Source organism: Callithrix jacchus, chromosome 14 (assembly GCF_049354715.1).
Source record: "Callithrix jacchus isolate 240 chromosome 14, calJac240_pri, whole genome shotgun sequence".
Classification (NCBI taxonomy): Eukaryota; Metazoa; Chordata; class Mammalia; order Primates; family Cebidae; genus Callithrix; species Callithrix jacchus.
The window spans coordinates 67,939,071-67,964,190 of NC_133515.1; the positions used below are offsets into that span (position 1 = coordinate 67,939,071).

The window sequence follows — 25,120 nt, forward strand, 5'->3', positions numbered from 1 at the left end:
TAAACAATAATATTGTCTGTACATATTTAACAGTTTGTCTCATCTTCCCCAAACTTAAGTCCCTTTCTCTCTTTCTCTTCCTTCCTTCCTTCCTCCTTCCCTTTCTTTCTCTTTCTCTTTCTTCTTTCTCTCCTCTCTCTCTTTTTCTCTATCTTTTCTCCTTCCTTTCTTCCTTCCCTCCTTCCTTCCTTCCTTCCCTTCCTTCCTTCTTTCCTTTCTTCTCTCTCTCTTTTCTTTCAACAGAGTCTCACTCTGTCATCCAGGCTGGAGTGCAGTGGAATGATCTTTGCTCACTGCTACCTCCGTCTCCCAGGTTCAAGCAATTCTTCTGCCTCAGTCCCCTGAGTAGTTGGGATTACAGGTGCATGCCACCATACCTAATTTTTGTATTTTTAGTAGAGATAGGGTCTCATCACGTTGGCCAGGCTGGTCTTGAACTCCTGACCTCAGATGATCCACCCACCTTGGCCTCCAAAGTGCTAGGATTAAAGGCATGAGTCACCGTGCCTGGCCCTTTTTCTTCTTTGTTGAAATGGATAGGATTCCTAGTATAACATTAATGTAAGTAGTGATAGTGACCGTCCATTTTTCTTTTCTCCATCTCAAAGGCAGTGGTTGGAAAGATGATCTCTTTCCAATGCAAAAGTCTTGATTTTCCTTGTAATCATCTTCTTTCTGGCTCAAGCAACTACTCACAGCCTTCTAGAGTGAGACTAAGAATCATAATTTATATCCAGACTTTATGTTTTTGAGACAAGTCTGGCTCTACTGCCTGGGCTGTAGTGCACTGGCACAATCTCAGCTCACTGCAACCTCTACCTCCCCAGCTCAAGCCTTCCTGCCACCTCAGCCTCCCGAGTAGCTGGGACTACAGGCATAGACCACCATGCCTGGCTAATTTTTGTATTTTTCGTACAGACAAGGTTTCACCATGTTGCCCAAGCTGGTTTCAAACTCGTGGGTTCAAGTGATCTTCCCATCTCAGCCTCCCAAAGTGTTGGGATTATGGGCATGAACCACCTAGCCATATCCAGACTTCTGATAGTTGCATCTCTGTAGCTTGAGTGTAGAAGATCCTGGAGTCTGATCTCTGCTCCAATAATCCGTATTTGTTGAGTCATTTCCTCTCAAAACCCCATTCCTCCTCAAACTCTCAAGCCATTTCTGGTTCATATTTTGAATCATGACTAATCGTCAAAAAAACTGTGATGGCCAATAGTTGGCTGTGCCCATATCCCTTTTTGAAATTCTCTCTGCCCTCCTCCAGGGTGAGAGAGATGGACCGTGCCTTTGCCCCCACCTCCTAGCTCTGGCTGAAAGAAGTGACACATGCTATGCTATGCTATGCTATGCTATGCTATGCTATGCTATGCTATGCTATGCTACGCTACGCTATGCTACACTATGCTATGCTATTGATCTGGGGTGTCTAAGCTGCATCCAGATGGGAGAACACCAGATATAGCACAACTAGATTCTCCAGGATCAGCCCCTTTCCCCAGAAAAGTGCCTAATGCTCTGGCCTACTTTTATGGAGGGTTAATAGAACAAGCAGCTATTGGAAGAAGGTTTGCCATGTAAGTATTGGAGATGGTGTTCGTGTTGTTCAACATTCCCTACACAAGGACACATAGATGATATTATGTTTGGAATTAAGTGTCGGTCTAGTTAGTCTCTCCTGTTGAACTAACATGTGTCTGCAATGGGGTTGATACTTTCTGGAATTATTTTTAGATAAATTTTCATATCCTGTAAACATTGTTCTGTAGGTTCTTGTACATTGGAGTAATGTTTGAGTCTCAGATGGAAAGCTAGATGTTGAGAGAGAAAACGTTTACTAAATTCTTTTGACTCTCACTTAGCACATCAGGAGGTAGGTCTGGCTGATTACATTTTAGAAGATGATGAAGGAAAGCATATCCCTTCTATCCTCATAGATTGTGGAAGGGGAAGGAGAATAGAGAGAGAACAGGTAGCTCAGGAGCCAGAGCTCTTCTCTGCCTCTACCGTTATTATCTTCCCCACCGATGTGTCAGGGGACAACCTGGCAAGTTGGGAGTTTTTTTTTTTTTTTTTTGAGATTGCTGTGATTTTTTTAATTCAATTTGACATCTTGATTAGAATGAAACTAGTAAGAATGAAGCTTTACAAACATTGCAGTATTACTGTATCATTGTGATATGGCTTTACATCGATTATATGTAGAGAACAAAATAACATTAGAATTAAGGCAATAACAACATGTGCAAACCAAGCACATTACCCTGATATGGTCCCTGATAGAAAGCTCTTTTGGTTAGCTGATGGTTGATATTGCTGCATGCAGGTCATTGCTCTGAAGGATAAGCTGTGAATAGCTTCATTCATTAAAAAAATAAATCTCTCCTACTGCCCACAATAGCCAGAAAAAGTGTCCGGTAATCTCCACTCGTGTCACCTGCAATCATTGTGCCCAGGGTCTTCTGATACATCTGAGCGAACACTTGTTTTATTTGTACAAGATCGATTTCACTTCGAGTTACCACAGTCCTGAACAGGGTGGAGTCATCTGTGCCAGCACCTTTCATAGTGTAGTAGAGCCTCTCAGCAAAGAAGACAGGGCGGTTCAGGGCACTGTAAGATGGTCTTCAAACCACTCTCCACATATCCAGAAAACTCATGGCTCACACTGCTTAACAAATCTCGATTAGCCATCCTGGAATAAGCCTCCATGGTAGCTCTCAGCTGAGGAAAGCTTCTCGTGGCAAGGATCATGTTAAAGCAAGATTCATCGGTCCCTAGTCTCCCCTCACCAGCTTGATAGAGACGCTGAGCATCTTCCTGAGGCATTTGGTGGTTTACACTGTGGTTTTCATCAAGATTTCCTTGGCACATGGACACAAGTATGCATTCAAAATGTCCTGATGTATCTGACCTAATGTCCTTTTCAAGGTCTCGTCCAAATTCTGACTGATAACATTTGATGATTTCTTAGATTTCCTGATTTGTTCTTGTGCACAAAATTTCAATCAATACACGTTCCTGAGTTCCTGCATTGCTTTTCGTAAGCTCCAGGCATCATAATATGTAGGAGTCATGAATAGGGCCAGGATCAGTTCTTCCATATTTCCACTTAATTCTAATTTGAGATCTTTGATCAAATCCTTGCCATACGAGGTCTTTAATGCTGCTTTAATTTTTTGCCTCTGATCATTGGAACAGTTGGCCACCACATCCACAATTGCCTGCTCGTCTGTCCCAAAACGCTTCATTGCCTTATGGAGAATTTCTGTATCTCTCATAGCGTTGAAGTTGGCAGCTGGTTGGATAGTTACTTGAGTGCCCTGAGTCATTGTGGCAGGCCGACTAGGGTAAGTAGGCTGTCCTCCAGGATACTGAGAAGGCATCTGTCCTCCAGGAAAACCACCAGGTAGTGGGACCTGTGCTGGACCACCTCCATAAGACTGTGAAGGTGGCTGTGGATAGCCAGAAAAGTCTGCTCCACCTGGTGGGACTCCAAATCCATGGCCTGGAGAAACTCCAGGATAGGATGGAGCTCCCCCTGGCTGTGGGGCACCAGGATAGCCTCCAGGGGCTGGATAACCTCCAGGTGCAGGGTTGCCTCCAGCTCCTGGATAGCCACTACTTGGCACTTGTGGGTAGGCACCTCCCCACATTGGAGGAAAGCCACTAGGATAAGGATACTGACCAGAAGGGGGAAAAGATGACTCCTGACCTGCAGGAGGATATCCAGGGAAAGGTGCGTAGCCTGTTGGGGGATAGCCTGTATGACATTCTGACCCGGGCAGCAGCATCACAGCCAAACCTGGTCATCTGCCAAGTTTGGAGTTTTTAAAGCAAGCAGATGTCTGAAGGCCACAGGGAGTGTCTGGAATAGACACCCTTCTCCAGGAACACTGGGTCCAGGAGAAGCACCCATACGAAGACGTGGAGGTAGTGCAGGAAGTAGGAGGTAGGGGAGTCTGAGACAGCACCTGAGCAGGTGTTGAGAAAGCCAGCAGAAATGCAGAGGCCTGGTGACAGGACTGAGTGACCACTAGGACAGCTGGCAGGGATCATGGGCTCTAGTGACAGCTCCTGGAACAGCACCCCAGAAAGCAAGATGGGGCCATCCCATCACAGCGGTCATGAGCTCAGGAAGCAGGAGGTGAAGATCCAGGTGATGCCACAGGAACCCAAGGGCCTCCCTTCTGGGCTGTGCAAGGCTCTGGTCGTAAATGTCTGCCACACTGGGATTCAGCAGCCAGAGAGAGCAGTCTTCAGAAGGTTGACATTTACCTGAGTCAGTCAAGTTACCTATGAAAAACAATTTTGATTACTAGATCAAGCTTGACATTTACCAAATTGGATAAAATTTAGGATTTTACCCTCCTGCTTCCCAGTGGAACTGATAAGAAAGAAGACATTCATTATAAAGAAAATTTTAGCCAGATGTAGTGGCACATGCTACTTGGGAATGTGAGCTACTCGGGAGGCTGAGGCAGGCAGATCGCTTGAACCCAGGAGTCCAGCCTGGGCAACACAGCAAGACACCCATCTCTAAAAAAAAAAGAAGAAAGAAAATTGTAAAAGTTACATTTTCCCCATCGTTGCATCGCATTGCATTTTCCCCATCACTGCATTGCAGAGGAAATGTTTCCTCCCTACACCTCACTACACATCCTTTCTATGAAACTTAGAATTATTGATCTCACTGTGGTCTCTGTTTAGCTGCAGAGCTGACTCGAATGTTACACTCAATGACAACAAATGTTCTTGCACAAGTGAGGAAAGGGCACAAGACTTGGAGTTAGGTAGACCTGAGTGTGTGGCCTGGGCCGCATTATGACTTCTGCAGACTCCAGGCACTTTTATACCTGCAGACTTCTTCTTCCACAACAAAATGAAATACATTTTACAATTGTGTGGGCATAAAGACAAGTCTATTAATATCATATGTTAAAACATTTTCTTCAACCTAAAGGTTCTTTTCTCTTCTTCTGATTTTAAAAGAAATTTTAAAACATTTTAGTGGTCCCCGAAAGGTATCCTGGGCTCTGAGCCTGTTGGTGAGTTCTGCCCTGCTTGCACCTTTGCCTGGTCCCAGCATGCCTCTCATCTTCCTCATCTGTAAAATGGGGCTGTTGGACTCAATGATGGAATGCATTCAAGGACTTTGCACCTGGGTAAATAAATGTGGTTTTCCTTTCTTCATCTCCATGGATTTGATTTTCTATTTCTATTTTCGTGATCTTGCTGCATATGTGGTTTTCACTGTGAGTCACCTTCAAAATTCTCTTTGGAAGTAGGTGGGGTATAAATTAGAAATAAAAATTCCTTTTTACTTCCTCAGCACTTAGCACAATGCTGAGCTTTATATTCCCAATCCTTGTTTGTTGACTGTGCCGGTAAATGGCTCCCTCCCGGCCAACCTCCGCCCACCACCCTGTCCCACCCGGCCTGGCTGTTCTTAGAGGAGGCATCCTTTCTTTCGTTCTTTGGCCTCTTCTCTCTCCCTCTGAATTCTTTCCTTAGTGGCCTGTGCTCAGCTGGCTGTCAGAGTGAGGAAGGTGCCTGCTAAATGTCACATGGTGAGCTGGGTAATCTTCCCACAGACCCACTGGGCAGGGTGTGCACCCTGCTCCACCCAGGAGGACCCTGTGGCTCAGCAAGGAATTGCCTACCTACGTGGTGGGACCAGGATTTGAACCCTGGCCTCTCTGGCCAGGTGGTGGCATGGTGTGTTAAGCCTCCACGGTTTGCAGTTTCTAGCGGTCTGAAATTTCTTGGCACTGCTCAAATAAAACCCTACTGGAAACGATGGAGGTCCCCTTAGCTGTGTGCTCAGCTTTGTCATCATCACTCAGGCCCCACCATTCACCCAGCTGGAAGCTAGTGCTGAAACTCTCTTCCTAAATGTTAGAGGGGAGCAGTGCCATAAGCAAGAGGGGAGAAACTAGAAGCCACAAAGCTCACACTGGAGATTCAATGGTGTGTCCATCAAGAGGGTGGCCACCAACACATTTCCTTTATTAGCCAGACTTCAGAGTGCTCGGCTCCAGGACTTTAAGACAGCACCAGAGTATTCAATGAGCTGGTGTGTGTGAGGCGCTTACAACAGCACCTGGCATATGTGTTGGCCGGAGCCGAACCCAATGCACCGACTCATTCAGCACACATTGAGCACCTACTGGGCTGCATGCTGGGAAGATACACATGAATAAAACATCTTCCCACTTATTCAAGAGAAGGCAAAATAAAAATTGCCCCGTGATGGGATAGAATCTGCAATTAAAAAGAAGAGCATGTGCAAGTTTATTTATGTCCTATTACACAAGCTCCTCCATTCTCCACCCCCACCCCCACCCTCTCAATCTGTCGCATTCAGGGATCTGGGGCTCTGAGCATTTGCTTGAATTAAACCGAGTCAATGGCATGTCAGAGTTGGAAGGAGGAGGAATGGAGAAGGTGGAAGAATGAGATGGAGGGATAAGTTTAAAAGAGAGATGTTGGAAGTCAATGCACAAATGTCTCATCCTGGAGAGGAGACGAGGTCAGACAGACAGACCTGGAATGTTCTAGTGGGAACAATCATATTATTAATAACTGTGATAACGATGCATGTTACTGAGTGCTTCCAGTGCCAGGCACTGCTCTAAGCCTTAACACAGATGAGTATATTTAATTCTCCCAATCCCTCAAGGTGGCAGCTCCTATCATAAACCCCAAGTTAGACCTCAGAGGCTTAGCAGGGAAAAGTGACTTGACCACAGGCACCACTGCCAAGAGGCAGCCTCCTGCCTGGAGCCTGCACTTGTCCTGTGGCCTTCACACAGTTGCGTGTGACACTGTGGGCAGGTGAGGTCAGGGTGGGGTATACCATACCACCACAGCCGAGTGAGAGTTTAGAGCAGAAAGCATGAGGTCGGACTGGTGGAGTTTGAATCCTGGTCCACCATTCCTAACTCTGTGGCCTCGGCCATGGTCTTTCTATGTCTCGGTTTTCTTATAAATTAAATGAAGGTTGAGGATGGTGATGATGATACTACCTCCTGGAGTGGCTGTAAGGCTTTAACAAAATTCTGCACACACAGGGTTTAGTAGGGCCTGCCCAGATGAGCAAGATACATGGCAGGCATCCCTGAGGTCATGATTTGTCTGTAGGAGAGTTCCCCCTGCCATCATCCAGGCAGATGAGCTCAGGCTTCCAAGCTTCCATGCTCACAGATGAGGGGGCCAGCTCATGACAGACAGTGGGAACCACAGAGGGGGAAATGCTAATGAGAAGTGGCCCCACCCATGGAGCCTGTCCCCAGACTGATTGAGCATGTTGGGAAATGTGCCCAAGTGTGGCAGGACCTGACCCGTGGAAATGCCTTGGGCATGGGCAGCTGATGACTGGCCATGGGAATGCTGGAGGACATCACCTGATCTCTGCCTCCAAGCAGGGCACCATCTGGCTGGGGGCAGAAGACTCTTCACAAGGACCAATGAGTGGCCCAGGTGGGATCTTCCCAAGAGTCACCTGCAGTGTGTGGTCCCAGCCGTCGGAAAGCAGAGTGACCAGTGAGCCATGGGCTGGGAGCGGGTATGTGCAGAAGGCCAAGGGGCTGTGGGAGGTGGCGTGTGTGTGGGATGTTGCGACTCAGCCACTCAAGGACTAGCTGCAGGTCTGGCTTCCCCACCTTCATGAGGCCTCCACACTTTTGACCAGCCATTTCTGATTTTCTCTCCTTTTCCTCTTTTTGGTGAGGGGCAGGTCTGGTGTCATAAGTGAGGCATAGCCAAGACCAAGGTCTTCCTTTCCAGGGCTGTTCTGGGCTGGGCCAACTCTGCTGTTTGAATGTACAGGGCTCATTCTACAGTATGCCAGTAAATGTGCCCATGAAAAAGAAGACCTTTAGAGATGTGCTCATGCAGATGATTCTATCCCACCTGTCACAGAGGGAGGCACGGCAACCATCTGCTACATTCTCTATTCCCACCCCACCCCTTACATTTTTAACCACAGATTTTCACAGTTTGCCTTACTTATTTAAATCTGTTATTTAGAAAGACACATGTATGGCTAAGTAAGGAAACGGCAGCTTTTGCCCATTGAAGCCTGTTCTTCACATATTCTGTAGCTGGCTGGGGTCCCCTGAGAGACCCTTATATGTGCAAGCCTGGGTGTCCCTTAACCAGGCTGGATTTAGGACTGAATCCATTGTGGATTATCAAGTACTCTGTACTGGGCGGGAGGAGAGCTGACATTTAATGTGACTCGTCTTTCAGAGTAACAGCGAGACCCCAATCTCTCGGTCTCTACTGTGGGGGATGTAGATCCCTCCTTTAACCTGGGGACAATACTGTATGTCCAAATGCCATGCTCTTGAAGTCATGCTGCTCAGCCAGACCACTGATTCAGTTATTCAGCACCTACTGTATGCCATACATCATGTGCCAGGCACTGGCAATGCCTTGGGATGAGATGAAATCCCCACCCTCATGGAACTGACACTTTTGTGGGGAAAGAGCTAGAAAGCCCAACATGGACAAATTGTGCTAAGTGCCCTGAAAGGAACAAACTGTGACAGAGAATGGAGAATAGCAAAGAAGACCGGGGCAAGGAGGGTCCACAGAAGAGTGATGTGGAAGCTGGGCCCTAGCAGGAAGAACTCCACACTTGCAGAGGGAGGGTGAGTGCAGGTGGGGAGGAGAGGGAGCTTTACATATAGGAAGCAGGAGAAGAATCTGGCCCTGGGCCTCCTCCATACAGCCTACCTGAAAGCCCTGGGGTCTCCCTGGCCTTCTCTGTCTTTGCAGCTCCTTGGAATAGGAAGTACCAGGCCCTGTGCTTCTGTCCATGGAGAGCCTGGCCTGCCTGCTCATCCAGTAGTTCCAGGCTATGCCAGAGCCTGCACCTGGCCAGAGTCCCAAGGAGTTCTGAAGCCTCCCTCAGCCCACACAACTCCCGCCCCACCACACCCTGCTCAAGTTACGGAGCTTTCAGCCTTGTAGCCACCGCTGCCATCTCTTTGGGCCTCTGGTCACCTTGACACAGCCTCATCACTCTGATCATTTCTGCTGCAGCTACAAGGCACCACTCGCTGCCCTGCCGTGACTTCAGCCTTCAGCACACTGTCAGGAATATGCTACTGCCTATTCCCCTTCTTTCTGGTGACATCTGGTGACTTCTTTGAGATCTCTTCAAATGCTGCTCCCTTCTGCACCCCCTCTCCCACGCTTTCCTGCCTCCTTCCCCTCTGTTCCTGGCATTTCACTGTAAGGCTTACTTACCCCATCATTAGCTATTTGAGTCTCTCCCCAGCTTCCCAAGGGCAAGGTCTGAATCACTTTTACACTTGCAGTTCCAGAAGCTGATGCAGCGTAAATCAGCTTTGTTGAATGAATTCCTCATGAGCCCTTTAGAATAATATAATAATCTCCTTTGTATATTCGGTGTTTAACAAGCTCATCCAAAACTTCGTGCCATTGTATGCTTGCAACACCATTAAGAGTAGGTGGTGACCTGCTGCACAGGTAGCGAAATGTGGAGAAAGGTTACGTGATTTATTTTAGATCACACACAAATTGGTGGCAGGGCTGGGGCATGTTCCTAATATCCTTACTCTTAGTTCACTGCTCTTCATTAACTTCAGAGCGCTCAAGCCTGGAGTCAGAGAAAAAACACATTTCTCAGTAACACATCTTAAGATATAAGCTGAGTACATACCTGTTTTAACACAAACTTAAAAAAAAGTGCACTATATTTGACCTTAGACTTCCCAAGCTAAATAAATAAATTAATTAAAAGTGCACTATAGACAGGAGGTAGACCTTAACTGAGCACCTATTATATACGGTTGATAAGAGCTCGGTATTCCGGGAGACACAAAAGAATTACAAGACTCTCCTTCATAGTACTCACAATTATTCAGGGAAAAGGACCAAGTGACAAACACAGCAAATGGAGAGAATGTATGGGTGAGTAAATAATGCAGAAGCTCTCGGAGCACAGTTGCTCCTGAGAGGCCCAGGGAGAAGGTCCCAGGAAGTCATTCCCATGGGAGAAGTGATAGCAGAGAGGAGACATGGGGATGAGGAGCAGAGGTGGGCAGGTGCAGAGGACAAGAAGGCAGCCCAGGGGCTGCCTGGAGGGAGGAGCTTTATAGGAACACTTGTGTGAGTGCTCCTCTGAGGACCAGAGTGGACACAGACATGATCTTCTGGGATGTCTCATCCACAGGTAAAGCATTACTCTTTCTCATCAGTTGCCAGAAACAGTTTTAAGAATAACAAACCCAATCTCTGGCATCAGAAAGGATGCCTCATCCCCAGGGATTCTAAGAGGGTAGGAATTGTCTTTCCAACTCAGCTCAGCTCCGCTCAACTCAACTCAGCTCAATTCAGCTCAGCTCAGCTCACCTCAAGTCAACTCAACTAAACTCAATTTAACTCATCTCCACTCAGCTCAACTCATCTCAGCTCAACTCAATTCAGCTCAACTCAACATAACTCAGCTCAGCTCAGCTCAGCTCAGCTCAGCTCAGCTCATCTTATCTCCACTCAACTTGGCTCAGCTCAGCTCAACTCAGCTCAGCTCAACTCAGCTTGGCTTGGCTCAACTTGACTCAACTCATTTTAGCTCAGTTCAGCTCAGTTTAACCTGGCTCTTATTACCTGTCAGTCGTGGATCAGCACTTCCTATCCCCAACTGCCACAGACAAAGCTAGTGAAGCAGGACACACAAACAGAGGTTTCTATCTCTTCTCTGCCCCAACGGCAATCACAACATCCACTCCCCGTTACCTCCACCTACCCCCATTACAGGCGCTCATAACAAGGTCCAGGGACCCAGCTTCATTACTGAATATGGTACTTGAGGGATCGTTGGCAAAGGCTCTAGCCCTAATGGAAAACCCTGGAGAACACTCCAGGAGTGTGATGACTCTCCTCCCGCTGCAGACTGAGACCTTAGTGAAATGGACACAAGGAGAGAAGAGGTTGTTGTAGGCTGATGGCCCTGTCTGCCTGGCCCCATCGGCCTGGCCATTGAAGTTGTGCTGGAACCCAGGCAAGTGTCCAATGAGTCCCTAGGTGAACTTCTAAGGTTGTAAGGAGGTTTCTGAAGGACACGTAGGGGCCTCATGGAAAAGCAGGTTTGGTGGGGGCCCTTCTCTATTTGCTCTTTCAAAGCCATGCATTGTGCTGGTTCAGGATACCAGGCAGGGCTCTGCTTCTTTCACTCTGTCCTGTGGCAACACTAATGCATTTCAGCAGCCCTTTAACCTAAAGACCTGTGGGTCAGCGTAGAGCAGGTCACACAGAGCATCTCTAATTGAGTCCGCTGGCCTCATCACAATGCCTGGGGGCTGTTCATGGGGCTGTAAAGTTCATGCCCCTCCTCGTGTGTCAACACAGGAGCTAGGCCACGCTGAGGAAACCATTTATTGTATCTTTCCCCAACAGAGTTTCTGTGGAGAGATTCCCCACCTATTTTCATAACTTCTTTCAAAGTTTCACAGTCTTCGTTCAGGTATGCTGAGTGACATGCTTTTGGTCACCCAGGAAATTGAAAGGCAGAACCAGGTGTCTGAACTCTTGAATTCTCCTTGTTATTCCTCCCATCTTTGGAAGTGAGCATTTCCTAGGAAGACAAAATAATCTTTTATTTTCTGGGTTCCTAGCCAGGAAGTCCTCTTCACTGCTTTGGAGGGGTTTTCCCTGCCCAGGGAGACACTGGTAGGTCAGCCCTCGTGTTTATGGTACCTGCTGCTTGCAGAGAAAGTTACGTTCCGGGACCTTCATCTTTTGGAAGCATGACATTACATTTTTCTTTTCATGCATGGTATTTATGAGGTCTTTTTCCCCCTGGGGCTGCTCCATGTTCTGCAATGTGAACATGGTAGACAGGATGGATACATTTTTGGAACAGTAAGTACAACCAGATGTGTGGATGGGGCTGAAGAAACACAGCGAGCTATAAATACCCCTCAAACATTGCTTAGCTGCATCTCACAAACTTTGACATGTTGGATGGTCATTTTCATTTGGCTCAAACGTGTTTCCATCCCCTTGGTGATTTCTTCTTTGACCCATGGGTTATTGGAAGTGAGTTTTTACATTTCTAAGCATTTGCATATTTTTCACATCTTTCTGTTACTGATTTATAATTTTGTTTCAAATTAGTATGACCATTCATATTAATATTAGTACTCTAGATTATTTAAATTCTTGTAAGTTTTTTGAGACTCTCAATCTCAGCATACAGTCTATTTTGGTAAAGGTTCTATGTGCACTTGAAAAAAATGTGTCTTCTGTTACTGTCACATGAAGTGTACTATACATGTTATTTCTGTCATTAGTTGACAGTTGTTTAAGTCTTCTGCATCTTTGTTTTCTACTTATTTGTTCTATCGGTTACTGAGAGGAATTTTGGGATCTCCAGCTACTTTTGTGGATTTGTCTATTTCTTCTTTCAGATCTGTCATTTTTTTGCTTCCTGTATTTTTAAGCTTTCTTACTGGGTACATATACATTTTGGATTGCTTTGTCTTCTTGATCTATTGACCCCTTTATCATTATAAAATTTTCTCTTTATCCATGGTACCATAATATTCTCTGTTCTGAAGTGTACTTTGATATAACATAGTTACAATGGCTTTTTAAATGATTAATGTTGTGCATGTATTAGTATGTGGTATATCTTTTCCCATCCCTTTCCTTTACTCCAACTGTTTTTTAGGGTTTATATTTTAGGGTTTTTTTTTAAAGAGTGTATAGTTGGGTCTTGGTTTTATATCCAATCTGACAATCTATGTTTGTGAATTACAGTGTTGAGATAATTTACATTTAATGTGATGATTAAGTCAGCTGTATAGCTACCATCTTGCTACTTGTTTTCTATTTGTCCCAACTGTTCTTTGTTCCCCTTTTATTCCTTTTTGTCTTCTTTTGCATTCATTGTACATTTTTTAGTATTCTATTTTATCTCCATTATTGACTTGCAAACGATACCACCTTGCTTTATTGTTTTTAGTAGTTGCAATAGTGTTCAAAATATACATAATTAATATATCAACTCTACCTTCAAATAATATTATACTAATTCACATAGAATATAAAAGCCTTCCAACAATATTCTTTCATTTCTATGCTATTGTTACCATAAACTTACTTTACTGCTGCATGTTATTAACATCACAATATATGCTTTTGTTTTAAATTATTGTTTTTAAAACTAATTTTAAATAAAGGAAAAGGAAAAAAGGTCTTTGTTTTTTATCCGAATATTTGCCATATCCTAGTCTCTCCAGTTCTTTGTGTTGCTTCAAGTTGCCACTTGACAGCATTTTCCTACTGCCTGAAGAGCTTTATTTTTTGAAGTTCAGTACTACTGGGAACAGCTGCTCTCATCTTTTTTCTATCTGAAAAAGCAATCATTTCACCTTCATTTTTAAATCAGGTTTGGGCCATAATATTGAAAGACATAATCCTGAATGCCACAATCCTGTTAAAATCCCAAGAGATCAAAATCCCTAAAGTCTAAAAGTCTGGAAAATCGTAATGCTGAAAAATCAATTTCTGAAAATGTAATTTTGGAAAAACTAATTTCAAAAAATCCTTTAAAGACATTTATTTATATTTTTAGAGAGAGATTTATTTGAGAAACATACAAAGACACAACAGAACACTTCATACTTTACCCAATAAAATGGGCAATCATAACATACATATTTTTATAAGCATACACACTCAGGTATACTAACAGCAGTCACATGGATATAACAATTATAAGGGGATGAATCATATTCTTAAACAAATAGGTGAAAAAGCAAAATGTATAAATGCATAGCAGTATGGTTGGTAACTGTGTGCACCCAGCTTTATAACTGCTGTCATTTGAAATAACATGATGGACAACCTAAGTCTTTTGATGAGATCAATCAAAAACATCCGTGGGTCACTACTGTGTATGCAGTGGCCCAAAGAGCCAAGATTGTGAGACGTTTTATCTTTCTCAAGTCCAGAGGTACAAAAAGAATATCTTCTCATTTACTGAGGAAGTTTCAATACTTTACATATATGGACAATGCTTACACACAAAGTCAATGCTGTGATTCCACTTTTGTGGAATTACATTTGCAAAAATTGCACAAGACAAATTAGAACTCACTAAAAGTCTTTATACAATTTATACTTAGTACTGGAAGTGAAGTGAAGATGAAATACAGAGCGTAGCAGATTGGTACTACGTGTGAAGAGGCAGAAATCATACGCAATTGAATAATTTAGCAGGGGAGATTTCTTGCATTTTTTTGGCCTGCATTTTCACTTCTACGATCTTTGAAACACTCACTGCTCTTGTATTTGGAGAGTGGTTGTGGTGTACAAATTTTGTAAGTATATGATGTCCTTTTGAAATTCTGGTTATTGCTTGGCTGTTGCAATTAAGCAATTTTCTGTTTTTTGCAGTGTCAAAAATAATGAGATTATTATTATAATATATTATTATAATAATAATAATTTTTTTTTTCTGAGATGGAGTTTCACTTAGTTGCCCAGGCTGGAGTACAGTGGTGCAATCTCTGCTCACTACAACCTCCGCCTCCTGGGTTCAAGCAATTCTCCTGCCTCAGCCTCCTGAGTAGCTGGAATTACAGGTGCCTGCCATCACACCTGGCTAATTTTTTGTATTTTTAGTGAAGATGGGGTTTCTCCATGTTGGCCAGGCTGGTCTTGAACTCCTGACCTTAGGTGATCCACCTGCCTCGGCCTCCCAAAGTGCTAGGATTATAGGCGTAAGCCACCATGCCAGGCCATAATTAGATTTTTTTTGAGATAGGGTCTCGCTCTGTCACCTAGGACTGGAGTTCAGTTAAACAATCTTAGCTTACTGCAGCCTCAACCTCCTGGGCTCAAGTGATCTTGCCATCTCAGCTTCCCAAGTAGCAGCTGGGACAGGATCATGCCACGAGGCCCAGCTAATTTTTTATAGAGATGGCGTCTCTGCCACATTGTCCAGGCTGGTCTCATACTCCTGGACTCAAGCAATCCTCCTGCCTCAGCCTCCCAAACTCCTGGGATTGCAGGTATGATACACCATGCCCAGCCTAAAATTATTAGCTTTAAAATTTTTATCTTTCACCATTAAGTAGCCTTGTACATTTTATTCACAGTTTTGTTTTGTTTTGTTTTTTTGTAAAGACACAATTTTACAGATCACTTCCATTGAGCTGTAAGGAATACATTAAGAAAGAATGATACTTGGCTTCTCCAATACCAAATCTGTATTAGGCAATAATCTCCAGAGAAACAGAAACAATAGGATATGTATACAGGTATATGAGAAGAATTTTTTAAGGGAACTGGCTCATGCGATTATAGTGGCTGAGAAGTCCTACGACAGGCTATCTGCCAGCTGAACACTGTGGAATATGGGAAGTATGGGTCAGTCTAAGTCTGAAGGCCTCAGAGCCAGGGAAGCCAATGGTGTAACTCTCAGTCCAAAGCTGAAAGCCTTGGGACCCAGGTCGGGGCTGCTGGCAAGTCTGGAGCTCTGATGTCCAAAGTAGCAGAAGAAAAGCCTGTCCTAGCTCTCAGAGAGAGAGACTCATTCACCTTCTGTATTTGTTCTCTCTGGACCCCTGGATGACTGGATGGTGCATACCGACAATGAGGGCAGATCTTCCCCACCTAGTCCACTCAGACTCACACACCAATCTCCTCTGGAAACACCCTCACAGACCCACCTGAAATAATGCTTTACCAGGTTTCTAGGTATTCCTTAATCCAGTTAAATTGACACCTAAAATTAAGTGCACAAGTCCCCTTGTCAATTCGACACATATATGCATCTCCTTAAACCAAACTTAATTTCCAAATAAAGACAATAAGAAGGTAACAGTTCTGCGTAGCATGCTGCAACTAACATGATGCAACTATCTGTGTACAACCGAAGACACACGAATCCTTTCTCCAGAATTTAGCTTTCAGAATTTTAGAAATCAGGATTTTATTCTTTTTTTTTTAGACGAAGTCTCACTCTGTCTCGGCTCACTGCAAACTTCCGCCTCCTGGGTTCAAGCAATAATGCCTCAGCCTCCAGAGTAGCTAGGGGTAGCACGTGCCACCACGTCTGGCTATTTTTTTGTTTTTTTGGTATTTTTAGTAGAGGTGGGGTTTCACCATGTCGGCCAGGCTGGTTCTGAACTCCTGACCACAAGTGATCTGCCCAACTTGGCCTCCCAGAATGCTGTGATTACAGGCACAAGGCACCATGCAGGCAGGATTTTAATTTTTGGGATTTCAACATTCAGGATCATGGCATTCAGAATTATTATTGGCAACATTTTAAATTATATTTTTGCTAGATTTATGGTACTGGGTTGACTTTTCTCCTATCCATACTTTAAAATGCATTCCATTGTCTTCTGAATTGCATTGTTTCTGATGAGAAACCTGTAATAAGTTTTATCTTTTTTCTTCTGTACAAAATGTTTCTTTTGTCTCTAGATGCTTTAAAGATGTTTTCTTTGGAGCCATTTTTCAGAAGTGTGGTCAGATGTTAATAACATATTGGTGTAAGACATTTCACTTTATTGATTTATAGTCTCATCAAGTTTAGGAGGGAACTTCACCATAAAATTCTCAAGCTTTTTCCCATTTCCTTCTCTCTCTTATCTTTGTGGCACTCCAATTTCATGGGTACTAGACTGCTTGATATTGTCCCACAGGTCATTGAGGCTATGCTATCTCCCCCTATTCCCGCTCAAGTTTTCTTTTTTTTCCCCTTTGGTTTAGATAGTTTATATTGCTATGTCCTCAAATTCACTGTTACTTTCTTCTGTAGTGTTAAATACACTGTTAGTCTCATCCAGTGTAATTTTTATCTCTTGAAGTCCCATTAGTTTCTTTCTCATATCTTCCATTTCTCTCTCATTAACTTCATTTTTCTTTGACTATGTAAACTTATTTATAATAGTTGTTTTAAAGTTTTTGTGTGCTAATTTTGTTATCTCTGTCATTTCTTAATTAACTTTTATTACTGATTTTCCTCCTGGTTATGGGTCACATTCTCCAGCTTCTTTTCATTCCTTGAAAAGAATATTCTTTTGGATGCTGGACAGTGTGTTCTGTGTTAGATTTTGTTATGTTCCTTCAAAGAATGTAATCTTTGCTCTGACAGGCAGTTAAGTTACCTGCAGATTAGCTTGACCCTTTTGAGGATTGTTTTTAAGCTTTGGTAGCACTTCTGCTAAGGGATGACTCTTTGTGGTCTCTAACTGAAGGGCTCTGGAGCTCAATGTGCACTTTCTATTCTGCCTGGTTGAATGCAAGTATCTTGTAGTCCTGTGTGACAGCTGGGAATTGTTCCGCTTGCATCTCCCCAGTAATTCTTTACTTAGTCTCATGGAGTTTCACCATACTCAGGTTCAGCTTGGTGTGCGGCAGCAGATTCAGGGGGACCTCTCTGCAGATTCTGGAAGCTTTCTCAGCATAACTCCCTTCTTTATGGTACTTTGTCACACAAATTCTGGCTGACTCAGCCTCCCTGAACTTTGATCTCTGATACTTCAACTCAGTAACATCATCATGCTCTTCTAGGATCCCACTCCCTGCAACGTGGTCCCAGAAACTGTCCCTAGGCAGAAACCTGGGGGCGACAAGAGGGTTCACCTCATTCATTTTTCTTCTCTCATGTATCACAGTCCTAGGCTGACTGTTGTCTAATACCTGAACACAGTTGTGGTATATAATTTGTCCATTTTTGTAGTTGGTTATGGTAGGAGGCAAGTTTGGTCCCTGTTTCCCCAAAATGTTATTTATCATTTTTAACAAAATGAAAAATTACAAGCACATAGAAAAAATATGGAGAAAATTCAACCAGTGAACATTAAAATTTGCCATATGTGCTTCAGATTTTTTTTTAAGAACAAAAGTATTACAGATACAGCTTAAGTGCTTTAAATCTTTTTTGATTTTATAACAACCCTGCCAGGTGGTGATAATTACTTGAATTTTATTCAAGGAAAAAGAAACTTTCCAAGGATGGCACAGCTGGTCCTGGGCAGAGCTCCGTTTAGACCTTTTTAGGCCATCTTCAGCCTACAGAAATAGACTTTTAGGTGACCTACACATAGTGTGTGCAGGAGCAAGAAGGCCTCCGGGCTGACTGGGGGACAGTGGAAGGGTCCACAGGGAGTAGTGCCAGAAATGCCTTTGGGTTAGCTGGGTGTGCCCACCGACAAAGTCTCAAAAAACACACAGGAAACTGGCTTTCTTTCCATGAGTCGATGCATGAACCTCTTTAACCTGCATTTGACTGGGCTTTTGAAATGAACTCCAAAGCAGCGTGACTTAGCCAGGGCAGGAGGACACGAATAGCCAATAGGTATGGATGAACTCATTTCCACACCGGATTTTTTCTCAGCTGCTGCCATCAATCAGGTTAACTAAGGCTCCCTGAAACATCCCTGTCATCACCTGAAGTGACAGTTTTGCTAGGTCTCTGTGGCATCCCTGTCAAGGGGCCTTCTCATCATCTGTGACTCAGTGGCTGCTTCCTTCCAAATGGCTGCCTTGCTGTTCAGGTGATCCACCCACAGACTGCATGGCTCAGGTCCGTGTTGAATTTCACAGATTGTTTCATTATCAAATTTTAGTAGTTGTAGAGGAGGTGAAAGTTTTCACGCAGGTGTGCAAAGTTCTAAGGAGGATACAGGAGTGGGAGGTGTCATCTGGATCCCTCCATGGATGGAAGAACAATTCTTTTTAACCAAAGAGCCAGATTAAGCAAACACTAATCATCATGGATATCGTGGAAACTTCTTGTTTTGTTTGAGGTTCCCTTCCTACTCTCTGGGAACCATTCCAACCTCTCACTACACAGCTTCAGGGGGTGGGGGGCAGTATATTCTTATGTGGCTTGGCTTCTGGCCACAGTAGTTCTCTCAAGCTGGGCCATGAGTCCCTCCCCAGGACCTCTGGACTTGGGACCTAGAGTAACATTGGTGTCTCTCTGTGAAAAAGGAGGTGTGCTTTGCCAACTCTGTCAAATGTGGTGGTCAGCAGAGAGAAAAATGGAGCAGGTGCTTTAAGAGGTACGTAGATAAAAGATGCAGAGAGCCCCATCCCATGACTGAGAGCCTGGTTGCGCCCTTGGGTCTTATGACACATCCCAGGATGTTTCTTTTTAAAAAATCTCCATCTTGTGTAAGTTAGTTCAATGTGGGATTATTTAATACAATCTGCATTGGGTCTTCATAATGGTAACGATTACATACTTAATCTCACCTAGGACTAACAGCCACTATTGCACAGCAACTTCAAGGCATTAAGAGAATTGCTGCAGGTAGGTGAGAGGGTTTCCCTGGGGTGGAGTGGGGGCTTTAGAAGAAGGTCCATTTTTGCTAGACTTGTTGACGCTCAGCATGCCTGGAGGCAGAAGATTATGTGTGTTGATTCCTTGACACTTCAATTTCAGTATTGGAACTAATGTGATTGCTAAAATATCTAAGTTCCTCTTTTTGGAGTATTTCAGTATAAAGCAGGGTATCCAATAAAAATATTGAATATAATGTGAACCACATATGTAACTGTAAATTTTAATGTAGCTACATTAAAATGTAAAAAGATTCAGGTGAAATTAACTTTAATAATATACTTATTTAAACTGATATATCCAAAATATTCTCATTTTAACATAATCAATATATGTAAATTATTAGTGAGATATTTTATCTTATTTTTTTGACCTTAAGTCTTCAGGGTGCAGTGTGAATTTTAGACTCACGGCACATCTCAGTGTGGACCAGCCACAGTGCTTGAGCTACAAGAGCTTGAGAGCCACATGTAACTAGTGGCTGCTGCATTGGACAAGGCAGGCTTCTAGCATTATCCTCAACTAGCCAGTAGACCTGCCCTTGATGAGCGGGGGTTCAGAAACAGACTCCCCCTTGGGCTGGCTCAGAAAAGAGGGCTTTTGTGCAAGGATCTATGTGAAAGAGATGGTGTCTCAGAACAGGGGCCTTGGCCTGAGTGGCTTTCGTGGGAGCTGGGACCGAGGTAGCAAAGTCATCCCAAGCTAGGGCCACACACTCACCTTTCCAGGAACCTGTGGAGCATTAACCCTGCTCTCTGAGCATCTGCTACATTGTCCTGACTCTGCTCCTGGTTCCTTCATGCTCTTGCCTGCACATGACTATCATGGACATAACCTGTTTCTCTTTGCTTCCCTGCTTTCTGCACCACAATCCTTCTGCTCTGGCTCCCATTTCAAATCTCAACAGCCACTCAGTTTCCCAAACTTTGTCCCGAAGGGGGAATCTTAAGAGGCCTAGATCGTCTTTTTCACCAGGCCACAACTCAGTGGCCTTGGTGAGTTGTGTGCCTTAAGCTATCCTTAAGTCAGAGCCCACCCCGATCTAGCTAGTTATAGCTGAGGTGGGAGGAGGGGCAGATTCCCATGGAGGTGGTCCCTGGGAGGGTGACACAAGATTGGCCTCTCATGGAACATCTTTTTCCTTAATGGGAAAAGGAGACAAAAGCCACTCTTTTGAGGGTTCAGACACCCTTCTCACAACACTCTATCCAAAGGGAAGAGAAATGTCCTCTCTACAGGCCAGGTTAATTCAGTGGCGGTCTAGAGACTTCACAGGGAAACAGTCTGTGTGTGGCAGCAGCTAGACTCAGACTTGAGGGTTTAAAAGGAGCAAGAGACATGAACTACCAGTCATCTGTGCCCTTGTGGAGATCTAGACACAAAAGCACAACATTCACAATAGACTCTTACTAAAGAGCTTCCTTTTGATCTGATTCCAGCAAAGGGTTCATAACTTGCATTGCTGAGTCCTCACTTTCCTGGGAGGAAGATGGAAAGGTTAGAGAAAAATCCTGGTCAAGAAAGGTCATAATTCCCTGGAGTTATTGGACATGACAAAGAGGCAGGTGTTCCAGTAGAAAGAGCACCAATTTGGCTACTCCTTGTCCGCCAGTTAGGAGACCTCAGGCCATTCTAGGATTCAGTTTTCCCTGTAGGTGGGACTGAGCAGGACTGAGCAGGACTGAGCAGTGGGGCCAGGCCTGGAAGGGCTTGGAGTCTGTGGTGGATGAATGGGGGCAGGGCCCCTGCTTCCAGCTACACAGCTAGCCTTGCTGGGAAGGCTTGGAGCTGCTCCCTGGCCTTGACCAATCCTGGGGAGCAGCAAGCAAAAGGTTCTGAGCCAGGGCATTGGTGCTGCCGGAAGGGCCCTAGCATTTGGCCAGAACTGAATACGACGTGGCAGAGGTGGGCTGCTGTTCCAGCTAGCAGCCCACCTCCCCCAGGCTTGGGAAAGAAGCCTCAGAGACCACATTCATTCAGCCTCAGAGACCACACTTTATTAGCATTGCTTTCATCGTATTAACACAAGCAATAACAAGTGCTTTCAACATCCTAAACCACACATCTGGAAGCTGCAGTAGGCTATACAGATATAAACCCTTCAAAGAACTGGCCACTTGTTCGGGGTTTAAGAGGCTCTGATGGACTTCAGACCAGTCTCATTTGATCCTGAGCCCAGCCCCACATCACCACGCTGCTGTGCCCATGCACGCCCAGGCCCCACGGTCATGACTGCCCGGGCACCAGCCAAGTTCTGACGTTCTATCCAAACATTGCCATCCCTAGAATCGATGGGAAAAAAACAGGACTTGGAAATCTCCTTGATAAAAGAGCTTTCTGTTAGAAAGTCCGGCCAGCTGCAGTGGGGGCTCGAGAGGACAGATGGGTAGAAGAGAACCGCATCTATAGGGGCTGGCTTTCTGCCCTGGTGAGGCCAGCCCAGCCCACTCCTGGAACAGCGCTGAGTCCGCCAGCAGAGGGCTGCACCCTTGAGGCCTGCCATAGGAGTGAAGCCATATTGACAGGCTCTGTGCACTCCCCTGACCCATGCTTGTAGGGCAGTGCTACTCACAGCTGGGGTGCTGTGGGCACATTAGCCAGCATCTCAGAGGTGGCAACCCTCACCTTGCTCGCTGCACAGGGTGATTTTATCAGTACAAAATGGAAGAGCTATGTAAATGGCTAGGTGCTGAAAAATGTAATGATGGCACTTGCTGAAATGCCATTTAACCCACAGAACATATTTTATTAGCTGCAAAAGTGTCCTTACTCTTGGAGTAAGGACAATGGAAATGCCAGGTCAAAAATGCAAAACAGGAAATACTGGGCCAACAGCAAGCCAATATACGACATTTCCCATTTCACTCTTGAAAAGCTTTGGCTGAGCCTCTGGGTGAATGTGGCCTCCCTGGCATTGGCCCTGGGGCCCACTGGCACAGTTGCTTTGCTGATAGAGGTGGGTTCCCAGTCATGATTCCTTCCCCACCACCCCCAAGAATGTCCACGGTCCCCCACTTCCCTCTCTTCCTCTCACACCTTCCATGCCACTCTCCTGCCAGAAATGCCATTTGCCAACCTTAAAGCCTCACCTCATCCCTCCTCAAGCCACACCCTGAGTGTTTCCCTCTCCTCCAAAACTCAGCCCTGAGCCCTGGTCCCAGAGGGTCCCACTGGCTCAGACATGTAAAACCTTAAGACAGGATTGCTGTCTCCCTCAAGGTGCCCCCAGAAGCAGACCCTGAGACAGGGATTCAGGTGCAAGTCATTTATTCCTGGAGATGATTCCTGGAGGCATGGAGGTGGTAAGGAAGACAGCCAAGGAAGGAGACCTGCTGAGGGCCACGTGAATGAGCCCTGGCCAGGAAGCCACCGAGAGTCAGTGTAGAATGCACCTCGGAATCACGCCACCAGGGGCAAGCAGGCTGGAGTGGCAAGGAAGCTGGGGTATTTCCACTCAATCTGGGCCCTTACTGTTAGAGGGGTGCCTCTGAAAGCCACTGACCCCCTGAAGCTTTCAGTCTAGCCTTCCCATGGGCAGATGGTGTCAGAGAAAGCCCTCAGGCAGAGAGTCACAGGTCCTTATCTGCATGTACAGGAACTGTCCTCTGGTAGGCCAAGGGCATGTGTGCTGGGCATAAACATCACCACATTGACCAAGGCCCCAGAGGAGCTCTGGAGCCGGCAGGCAGGCCTCAGTGCCCATACACAGGTGAAGGCCTGCAGGATTCAGAGTCGGAAAATCTGAGTGGGAACCCTGGCTCTGTCCCAGAGCAAATCTTGAGCAACTTCCTTTCTCTCTAACCCTCACCTTCTTTGTTGAAATGGGATATTCATACTTCCTTCACAGGATTGCTGTGAGCCCTGAAGCCAAGACACCAGGTACTATTAGAAACTGGCTTTCAACCTTTCAGATAATGTCTTTTGAAGTTACAAGTTGAATATTTCCCATTCTTACCAGGAATTACTCATATTTCTGACTAACATTACTAATGCCAAAGCAATAATGTTGGGAGTGGGGAATCAGAAGTTGAGAATTAGTCTTGGAATCGTGTTTTAAATAAGCACTATTCCACGTCATCCTCCAAAGACCTGGCCACTTGAGAGCCTGGGACAAAAGTGCACAGCAGTGTGACAGGTACGTTCAGCTCGTGTCCACAAGTATCAGTAAATAAGTTGGTTCTGTCTCACCTGACTGTTTGGAACATGTGATTTTTGTCCATCTCAAAATGGGCAAAATTACACTGGGATTAGTGGGGAAAATGACTAATTGTGCCATTATAAAATTCTTTTGGCAACAGATTTCTCATTAGAGGAAAATAGCTGTATGTAAAATAAATAAACCAACAGGTTGAAAATACGATTTGCTAATAAATGATAGACAGTATACTATTGAATGGAAGAAAGTAATTAAAAATATATGTGTATATATATACATAAACATAAACATATAGACAGAGAGCACGTGTGTGTGTGTGTATTCAGCCCTGGCTGGGAAAATGTCACAGGTTGGATTCTTCAGAAACAGATAATGAGGCAGAATTTGGGGTGCAAAATTTTATTAGGGCTCCACACCTGTGAAGGAAAGAGGGAGCGAGTAGAATGGGGAAGAAGTTGAACTGCAACAAGGCCTTGGCTAGTCCCCCAGAACTCTGGAGTGGATATTGTCCTGCAGAGCACGAGATGGCTGTGCTTTCACACCCCTACCTCTCTGTGACAGGATGCAAGCTCTGCCCAAAGACAATGCAAGGCAGCTCTTTGCAGGGAGGTGGCCCTTTGCAACAAGGCAGGTCCTGAAAGAGCTCATAGCTGGACCAAGATTTCAGTGGATGGGCAGCAAGTCCTTTGGGGAGGAGGATCTAGGCTTTGCATCCTGGCATCAACCACAGACAACCACATTAACTCTCAGTCATTTTATTTCGACAGCTTCTTTTGGCTGAAGATGACTCTTCAAGGAGTTTTCCTCCCACCTCCCTCTGCTGCCCCCCACCATTTCTCTTGGTTTACTTTCAATCCTCTTTGCTAAACCAAAGGCAAACAGGGTGGGAGAGTGAAGAAGAAAAGAACTATTCCAGTCCACTCCTTCACCTCTCAGCTCTGGCTATGGCTGTCTGCAGATAATCACAGCACCAGTGACCTCCATTCCCTCAAGCTAAGCTCTGTCTTCCAGCCTCAGTGCCCTCATCCAAACTAATATCCTCATGGAATAACCCTTCTACTCTGTTTCTATCTATTTCTATTTATCCTTCAAGGGCTTTTTAAGTCTCACCTCTGTGAAAACCAAAAATCCCTTCGTGTGCCCTATTCTCATTGTTTATAACCTACGCTCAAGTATTTGATTACATTTGAGGCAATATTTAACTACACATTTTCTTTAACACCAGCCTGGAGGGCAGTGGTGCAATCTCAGCTCACTGCAACCTCCACCTCCTGGGTTCAACTGATTCTCTTGCCTCGCCTCCCGAGTAGCTGGGATTACAAAGGCACATGCCACTATGCCCGGCTAATTATTGTATTTTTAGTAGAAACAGAGTTTCACCATGTTGGCCAGGCTGGTCTCAAACTTTTGACCTCAGGTGATCTGCCCGCCATGGCCTCCCAAAGTGGTGGGATTACAGGCATGAACCACCATGCCTGGCCACAAAAATTAATAATTGAGGAGTAGGATATGTGCCTTTTGCATTCCCGTTAGTACCTGGATATTACAGGTGCCTGATTTGTACTTATGAAGTTTTATATTAAATCAAAAGAAATTTCTTTTAGAAGGAATACTCAAAA

General features: G+C 44.8%; 2 pseudogenes across 2 annotated transcripts in view; both read right to left on the reverse strand.

Annotated features, from left to right (window-relative positions):
- The window catches only part of LOC100387179 (keratin, type I cytoskeletal 18 pseudogene), a 137,683-nt pseudogene that overhangs the window by 27,318 nt on the left and 85,245 nt on the right, over positions 1-25,120 (reverse strand). The gene's annotated exons all lie outside the window — the stretch shown is intronic.
- On the reverse strand, positions 102-4,291 carry LOC144579310 (annexin A7 pseudogene; annotated as a pseudogene). Its single transcript, XR_013526631.1, has one exon. The product of XR_013526631.1 is annotated as an annexin A7 pseudogene (transcript).